Source organism: Scyliorhinus torazame, chromosome 1, assembly GCF_047496885.1.
Source record: "Scyliorhinus torazame isolate Kashiwa2021f chromosome 1, sScyTor2.1, whole genome shotgun sequence".
Taxonomy (NCBI): domain Eukaryota; kingdom Metazoa; phylum Chordata; class Chondrichthyes; order Carcharhiniformes; family Scyliorhinidae; genus Scyliorhinus; species Scyliorhinus torazame.
In genome coordinates, this window is record NC_092707.1 from 250,062,780 (window position 1) to 250,072,432 (window position 9,653).

Consider the following 9,653-nt stretch of genomic DNA (forward strand, 5'->3'; position numbering starts at 1 on the left):
CATTTTGGGGTTCTGAAAACGCCTCGCCCATAACAATATAGAAAAAAGTAATTGAAGTGCTTAAGTGGACCATATAAGCATGGTAAAGAATCATTGGGAGAGACTGAGATGGAAATAAATGTATCTTCATAGTTACATGTCATCTGAAGTCTGCATTGTATGACTTTTGATCTATTATGATTTAGTGATGCTATGCATGAAATGTATAAATCAAAAGTTAGAATTGGTATAAGTATTTTGAGTAAAGCACTGCGTGTTGCAGTCAGACTGGAATTGTAAAACGTGGCATCTGAGTTCTTATCGTGAATTGTGCACTCAATAATAAAGAATCAAATAATCCTAAGGAATTGTATTGTATGGATTTAAAAAAAAAATCATTCATTGGATGTGGGAGTCACTAGCTTGGCCATCCCTAATTTCCTTTGAACGGAGTGACTGCTTGGTCATTTCAGAGGGCATTTAATAGTCCATCACATTACTGTGGATCTGGAGTACCCAGAGCAGGTAAAGGTGGGAGATTTTGTTCCCTAATTAGTGACCCTGATGGTTTTTTATGAAAACTGACACCGTATTTTTATTGAGTTCAAATTTACCATTTGCCATGGTGGGATTCAAAACCGGGATCATTGCCTTGAGCCTCTGGATTAATAGTCCAGTGACAATACCACTGCGCCATCACTTGCCCTGAAACATGACCTTGTTAAAGACAAAAATCTGATTCTGTAGTTGTTGGTGTTTAAAGAAATCCCTAGAGAAGAAAGCTGCTGACGCTTGAACAACAACACGCTTGCTGCATGGGAAGCCTACTGTCAATGTCAAGAAATTCCCAAGCAAGGGCTTTCTGTTGAGCTCAAGAACCTGTATTTTCTCACATGGAGCTGGTGGGCAACTATATCTTACTATGATGCAGTGTCTGAAAGCAAATGTCTCAGCTTCCATTACAGCACAAGCAGGTTCCACCAGATGTCTGAGTGCTGCAGTGAAGGCTCAGGTTGAGGTCATGCAGAGTCAGCTTTGCTGTCATGCTATCTCAGACTGCTACCATCCTGGTTGTGGATTACAGGGTGCAAAGTGTCCGCCAACAGATCGCTACGATTGCTGAGGCACTGCCCGGGAGGGGTGGCAGTAATTCCATGGAGCAAGAACCTGCTGATCTCACTCAAGGTGACAGCATTCATCTTCCCACCACTGCCATTCTCCCTGTGCCCTTGCTGTTGTCTATCAGACAACCAGCGGCCCAATATGCTGATAGCCAGGTCAAGGTGGTGCAGTCCAAATTTGGGCCTTCTAAGATGTAAGTTGTTATTGGATCACCCTCCATAGCCAACTGACATCTGTTATGGGCCAGGGTTTAGAGAACCCCAAAGTGTATCATGGAATTCACCTGACCCACAACTTTTAATAGATTGTGGTATGGGGAGCACACGGCCCACTCTACAGGTGTGGTACAGCAGAAATGGAAAAGTATTTTAAAGCAAAACAATGTTTATTCTATGAACTCAAGTTAACCTTTTTAAAACAAGCAGTGAACATCTTAGCAACCATTAATTCAAATATAACCCCCAAAGAATACAACGCTAAGTAATCCTTTAAGCTTTCCTTTTAACATCCAGAAGACTTAAAAACAAAACCTTTAACAGAAGCACATCAGGTTAAAGTCACTACTGAGAGCAGTTATTAGTTCTAAATCACCAAAGGATCGATTTACAGTTTTTAGATTACAGAGAGAGAGACTAATACCCCTTCTGGCTGTGACTGCAGCTATCCAGCTCTGAAAACAAAATTAAAACACACGCTGCAGCAAACAGCCTAAAACAAAAGTAAAAAGCTGACAGACAGCCCAGCTCCACCCAATCCCTGACATCACTGCAGTAGTAAACACCCATTTCTTAAAGGTACTCTCACTACAGATATTTATATACATACCCATTTATAAACACCCATTTCTTAAAGGTACTCTCACATGACACATCTCATCCCCTGAAAATCTGCGGCCTATCCACCATGTTGCAGCCACTGGGGTAGCACCAGATCCAGGGAGACAAATTATAGGCATTGGCGCTTCTTTTTCCAGGCCCCTTACTGCCATTCCCTGACCCCTTAATCCTTCTCTTCGATCATGCATGCTATATTTTCCTCTTTCAAGATTCACCAATCAATTCACCCAACTGTCACAGAAAGTTCCTCGTAAAATGACAATGCCCATTATTGGTAACTGGTTATAAATATTGTCAGATAAATAGAGCGTGGGTTATTAATATTAAGAGCAGCAATGATAAAATGTGGTATTAGTTTGTCAGCAGCCTATTGGTGGTCCATCCACAACTATTAAACAAAGCATTTTACTTCAGGAGCATTGTGCAATATTATTAATTTGGCAGGAAATGATCCCATTAGCTATTTATAACACTGTGCAGATGATAACACTGATTTTGGGGATGGCCTCAGCCTTCGTTAACATATTCTGCACATTGCACCATTATACACAGTGACAGGATATTGGGCGAAAGATCCAATACTGCCAACCCAGATTGCAAGAAAACATTTCACGTTTTGTTTTGTATATTCCCACTACCTGTTCTGTGTGGAAAAGAAGGAACATGCTGCAGCTCACATTATTCCATTGTGGGAGAGTTGTAGAAGGGAATGAGGGGAGTAGAGGGGATGGTCTCATTCACTTGCTGTTGCCTAAGTTCCCTCCTCCCTCCCTGGACACAGCACTCACTCACCTCGCTCAAGGTAACGCAGTCTCACTGGAAGCAATGTTCCAGTTCCCTGGGAGGGTCCGGCCTGGCACGAGACTGAGTGACAGCTCCTCTGTTACCAGTGGAGACTCCCTCCTGTTCTTTTATCTTTTGTTTCTGCTCCTTGACCTCCCAGAAGATTTTGTCACTAATTGTTCAGTGCAGCTAAAAGACACCTGTGTGATGGCCAGTAGGAACGGCCTGGGCAACTGCTCCAGTTCCTCCAACCACGGGCTCCCTCTCTCCCGTCCTTACTGCTTCTCCAATCATAGATTCTGTCTCTGGAGGAATGGCAAGAGCACAAGTGAAGGAATCTGTGTTTGGAAGAGCTGGGGCAATGACGAACTTGAGTACTGAATGCTTAGTCTTGTCGTGTCTCAATATTTTCCACATTAGGTTGCATTCAACAAGTCTTCACGGGAAGACAACATGAGAGTTTCAAAAGTAAGCTCACAATAGTACACTCATATCTGCAGGTCTGATCATAACTTTACAGACCAATCAGCATGAGGGAGAGAGGGACAGGGACAGCACCACGCAAAATCGCTGGGGAATCAGCTTGGTAAGCAGATCACCTGAAGTCAAAGCACAGATGGAAGGAATTACATATATCAACATATATCTCCCCAACATGGGAGAGACAGATTGTGAGTGAAGGAGGAGTTCTGTCTTTCCTCAACCTGCTTCTCCTCCAAACATTGCTCTACTGTCAGTTCCCACTCTTAGTAAACTGTCAGTTTAATTGACAGTTAATTTCTAAAAATCTTGGCTTCCGGTGGCGGCCATGGAGGAATAGGTCGCGCATTCGGCTGCTCCCGTCTGGAATGGACTCTCGGACCTTTTTTCAAGAGTTTTCACGGATGTTTTGGGGCAGATTGGTGAAGCGAACACTGCCAAAAGGATTCCCTCTCTGTTGTATGGATAGCTGGACCAGGAGTGGCCGGGTGAAGCATTTAAGTCCCAACATACAGAAGCGTGCGGAGCGGGCGCTGAGGCACGGCATGACGGCCGGTATAGGCCAGGGTGCATGGGCGCAGTGGTCACAGGAGCAACAGGAGTTCCTTAGGGGCTGCTTTGCTGATCTTAAAAAGGACATGCTGGCCCTGATGAAGGCAGCAATAGACCAAATGATCGCAACTCAGGCGACACAAGGGAAAGCGATTTAGGAGATGGAGAAAAAGCTACCCGACCATGAGGACGAGTTGGTCGTATTGGCCCTTAAGGTGGAGGCGCAGGATGACCCCACAAGAAGTGGCAGGAGAGGCTGGAGGACCTAGAAAACAGGTCAGGGCGACAGAACTTGAGAATTGTGAGCCTCCCCGAAGGTATGGAGGGGTCGGATGCAGGAGCATTTGTGTCCAAGATGCTGGAGACGCTGATAGGGACGGGGGTATTCCCTCAACCCCTGGAGCTGGACGGGGCGCACAGAGCCCTCGCAAGGAAGCCCAAGGCGAATGAACCACCGAGGGCCATGGTGGTGAGATTCCATCGCTTCTCGGACAAGAAACTTGTCTTGCGGTGGGCAAAAAAAGAACGGAGCAGCAGGTGGGAGATCAGCGTGATACGCATCTGCAGAGCTGGCCAAGAGGCGTGCTGGATTCAACCGGGTGAAGGCGACCCTCTTCAGCAAGGGGGTGAAATTTGGGATGCTACACCCAGCGAGGCTATGGGTCACTCACGAGGAACGGCATCACTATTTTGAGACGCCGGATGAGGCGTGGTCATGCGTCAAACAAGAAAAGCTGGACTCGAATTAAAGGACAGTTAAGCTTTGGTGGAATGCGGCGGTGGGGCTGTGTAACACGGTACCGTTTCTAATATAAGATTATATACAATGTTGGGTGTGTGTAAGGGCTGTGGTGGTGGGTGGAGGGTGCAGTGTTTTCGGCAAAGTTGAGATACGGAGGGGGGAGGGGGCCCTGTACTTCGTGCGATTTTTCGGGAAGTTGGAGCCTTGGTTCAACAAATGTCTCCTCACGGGGCTATGTTAGTATCTTCTGTTTATTTTTCGTTTCGTATTACTATTTATTCACGGGGGCTGGAGAGGTAGGTTAATTGGTTTATTCATGTGGGGAGAGGGGTCCGGACAATGAGGCGACAGTCTGATCGGCGGCAGGGGCGGGAGCTGCCGGAGTCAGCATGGGTCAGCTGAGTCTCGGGAGCGTAGTGGGGGGTGAGCAAGTGCTCAGCTGGTGCTTGGCGGGGGGTTTGGGCTGTGGGGCTGTTGGGGGGGGGGGGATGGGAGGGGGGGATGCTGCTTTGCTGACAGAGGAGGTATCAATTTCAGGGTACCAATTGAGGGTCGGGGGCTCCCTGTGGGGGCGCTCGAGGAAGCGAAGGGCGCGGGCTCAGGGTTGGCCAAAAAAGGGCAATGGCTAGTCGGCACGGGGGCGGGGGTTGCCCCCCGTCCAGGCTGATCAAGTGGAATGTGAGGGGTTTGAATGGGCCGGTCAAAAGAGCGCACGTGTTCGCGCATCTAAAGGGGTTAAAGGCAGACGTAGCAATGCTTCAGGAGACACATTTAAAGCTTGCAGATCACACGAGATTGAGAAAGGGATGGGTAGGCCAGGTGTTCCATTCAGGGCTGGATTCGAAGACCAAGGGGATAGCAATTCTGATCAGTAAGGGTGTGGCATTCGAGGCTGGGAGAATTGTGGCAGATAAGGGGGCAGGTATATAATGGTGAGTGGAAAGTGGGAGGAGATCCGGGTGGTGTTTGTGAACGTCTCCGCACCGAATTGGGATGATGTGGAATTTATGAGATGCATGCTAGGCAAAATCCCGGACTTAGAGTCACACAACCTGATCATGGGGGGAGACTTTAACATGGTTATTGACCCCGAGCTGGACCGGTTGAAGCCCAGGACAGGGAAGCGACGGGCAGTGACTAAGGAACTGAAGGGTTTTATGGAGCAGATGGGGGGGTGGTCTCAGCCTCGAGAAAATAAAATTTGCCTTAAGAGGGTCTATGCTAGGGTTCTCTCGGAGATGGCAGCCATTCGTCAACTTACTCGGGGAAAGTTTACTCGGCAGCAGCAGCAATCCATGGGGGCGGGGGTGTGTGGGGGTGTGTGTGGTTCATTGGGATGGTGTGGGAAGACTGAGTCGCGTGGGGTAATATCTATTTAATTGTTATTGTATATTCTCTTTTTGCACTAAGTTAAAGTTCACTCTAGTTTGTTTTATTATTATTGTTACTACTGTTTTATTATGGAGAATTCTGCAAAACCTTAATAGAAATACTTTAAAAAAAAAAAAAAATTAATTCTAAAAATCTTGACAATTGTTGAGAGCGGGAAAGACCTTCAGGCATCTTCATGGGTGACCATCTTTTAAAAAAAGTTGAAATGTCAATTTCACTGCAGTGGCTACACTTCAAGAATAGATCATTGGCTGCCAGACTTCCTTTTCAGTTTCAATTGTTGGGACTTGCACCAGCTTTTACCACTCGCTCTCTCTCTCTCTCTCTCTCGAGAATTGCAACTGCATCATATCATATTACTTATACATTCGATAAATTGCAATCATATTATATTATATTGATGATGTGTTTCATAATAGTCTCTTTGGTGGTTGATGACAGGTGGGAATCTTTTTAGCTTGACTCATTATTTAAGAAACAGGGGCGTCATTCTCCGACCCCCCGCCGAAGTCTCCGCTCCCGGAGATCTGGGCGGGAATCGGGCCGCGCCGGTTGGCGGGACCCCCCGCTGGATTCTCCGGCCCGGATGGGCCGAAGTCCCGCCCAGAAATTGCCTGTCCCGCCGGCGTAAATCAAACCTGGTATTTACCGGCGGGACCAGGCGGCGTGGGCGGGCTCCGGGGTCCTGAGGGGGGGGGGGGCGCGGGGCGATCTGACCCCGGGGGGTGCCCCCACGGTGGCCTGGCCCGCGATCGGGGCCCACCGATCCGCGGGCGGGCCTGTGCCATGGGGGCACTCTTTCCCTTCCGCCTCCGCTACGGCCTCCACCATGGCGGAGGCGGAAGAGACTCTCCCCACTGCGCATGCGCGGGAAACTGACAGCGGCCACTGACGCTCCCGCGCATGCGCCGCATTTCCGCGCCAGCTGGCGGGGCAACAAACGCCATTTCCGCCAGCTGGCGGGGCGGAAATCCCTCCGGCGTCGGCCTAACCCCTCAATGTTGGGGCTAGGCCGCCAAAGATGCGGAGCATTCCGCACCTTTGGGCCGGCGCGATGCCCGTCTGATTGGCGCCGTGTTTGGCGCCAGTCGGCAGACATCGCGCCGTTGGGGGAGAATTTCGCCCCAGATTTTTTAATGCAATGTGCAACCGATATGTTTGATTGACTGATTTCAGGGTTGTTACTGAGTGAATATCTTGAAGCTTCATATATCTCGAGCATTTTTGTTACAAAGCATAAATTGGGTTCTTTTGCAGAGCACAGTAAGAATTTAATGATAACCATTCACTATACAGTGATGTCTGATTTCCAAATGACTCAGATGACTTAAACTGAAGGAGACCTTTTCCATTCTGTAGCAGAAGCAGAAAACTCTCCTGTCTGGGTGCATATTGTTCAATATAATTATTCCATACATGAAGTGTAATTGGATTTTACTTTATCAATGGTCACATCAGATAGAAAGACTCTTGAGCAACAAAGTGAAATGATTGAACACCATGGATCTTCACTGTCAGTGAGAAGCCTTGGAGCCCTCGGGTGTCTCTGTATGATACCGCTATTAACAGGCCAGAGGACAAAGACTGAATGGTTCACAATTGTGTCTGTGCTTTCTTGATCGACAAATGTGGAGACTCTGCTGATTGCTGCATCTCACTGCAATATATTTTCAATATCTACTATGCAACATAACTTTATCGCGATATTTTAATACTACAAAAAATCATTAAAGCACCAAGATGGAGTGGGGTAATAGTAGACAACTATTGCAAAAGTAGTCAATAAGGGCAAGATTCCCCCTCCCCACCCATCCACGACAAAAAACAACATGGCTGAAGCCAACAAAGGGAGAAGAGAAAGGGGGCAGCAAGGAGAAGAAGGTGTGTTATATTATATTGCTACTCCTGGTAGCATGTTGTATTACTTGGTTAAAGTAATATCAGTCGTTACTGGTTGCAGATGATCTTGAAGAATACACGAGTCTTCGATGTAAAGTAAACAAATTTATTAAAGAACGATAAAACTAATGAATGAGTTTGACACTCTACTGAACTAACTCTAGAAATAAATTAATGAGAAATAACTATATAAACTGTATCTGAACTACACGGGGTGGCTAGGCTGTGACCTGACTCTGCTGCACGACTGCTATCTAACTACTCCTGCGTGGAAAGAGATCAAGAGCCTTTGGGAGCCCAGTTATATAGTGTGATCTGGTGGTGCCCTCTACTGGTAGTGCCACAGCTAGGTGTTGTGATTAACCCTTTAGTTACATGTCTGGCTATATATCATTACAAGGAGCACGCCCCCTGATCGACCAGGGAGAATAGCAAGGGGGGTGGGTGGGGGAGATGGGGAGGGGTTAGGGAAAGGGGGCTTGGAGGGGGGGGGGGGGGCTAGTGGGGGGTGGGAGGATTAGCCGAACTAGACGGCAGCAATCTGTAAATAAAGTAACGTAAGACAAAATACTTTTTTTGTTACACTGTACAATAAATAAACACGAACGTTACTGTATATATTTTTGAAAATGCCAATGAAAGATTTTTTTAAAAAGGGCTAGATTGAAGTCAATGGAAAAAGACTTGAGAATCATGTACAGTGTAAAACAGGTTGCCGATCCTCCAAGAACTCATAATGTACTCCTGTGCCTGCAATTTCACCCACACAAATCCCTCACAATAAACTCCCATTAGCGACAAAATAAACAGAACTCCAGCAATGATACCATCCAATGTTCACAAGATAATTGTGGATGACAAAAGCCAGCTGGCCCAGTTCATCTCAAACATCCAGAATGATCTTAAAGGTTCCCCCACCCCCACCTCCACCCACCTCCACAGCACCCAATTGGTTCACAACTAATTCCAGGGATTTAACACTTACCATTTTACGCCCAGATTTTCAATCAAGAGCTTTCTCGTGACATTGAAAGCCACTGCAACAAATAGGACCAACGGGCGGCTTAATGATTTCCTGGCCGGCTTTAAAATAAAATTAAACCACCAAGTTGCCCAAAGGTTGGAAGCAGCAACGCAGCAAACTGTCAGTGAAAGTGACCAGAAAGACTGGCTTTAAAAACATCATGGAACTATCAACCTGATTTTTCTTAAAGCCGACCCTTCAGGTTTGAAACTCTTACTCTCAGTCTCCATTTATGAGAACTCCATTTTTGTGATGAATGTAGGAATTTCATACATATTCTGTGTTAAATATATCTGGTGCAGTGATGATTAAAAAGCTGGGTTAGTCCGTGTGTCTGACTGCTGCGGTAAGGTTTTAACAAATCCTGATTTGAAAGGCACTGGATCATAATTCATTCCAGCCACGGATATAGTTTGCCAAAGTAGTGCGAATGGAATACTGTTTATAGGAAGAAAGTTTCCTGGGGAGTAGATCATTAGAGACATTGGGAGCGATTCAGTGGCCTCATCGTGCCCGACTTGCTGTCGGGACTTGGCCGCTGAATCTTGCGAAAGGCCTCTCAAGATTTTCAACACTCAAAATGCCTTGTGAGATTTAATGAAATCTCATGAGATGTTGCGATCTGATCTCACCCTCAGTGGGTGTGATCCAGATCTGCATATTTGAATGAGCTATTAGGCTAATCTATATGTGCGTTTGTGGAATTCTCCTGGCGCCCGGGACCTACCGCTGCACATAACGCTGGAGACCTCGCCAGAACGCCGTTTAGTACTGGTTTCCACAAATGTCGATCAGTCATAATGGCACCTGGGGGGACTCCATGGCCACTGAAGACCCTCATGTG

The 9,653-nt window shown here is 46.8% G+C and overlaps 1 long non-coding RNA gene across 1 annotated transcript in view; it reads right to left on the minus strand.

Moving 5' to 3' along the window:
* LOC140410170 (uncharacterized) overlaps nt 1-8,934 on the minus strand; it is a 125,352-nt gene extending 116,418 nt beyond the window's left edge. Inside the window, exon 1 of the long non-coding RNA XR_011940637.1 lies at nt 8,771-8,934. This is a non-coding gene — a long non-coding RNA (uncharacterized lncRNA). The remainder of the gene's footprint in view (nt 1-8,770) is intronic.
* Nucleotides 8,935-9,653: the final 719 nt, after the last annotated feature.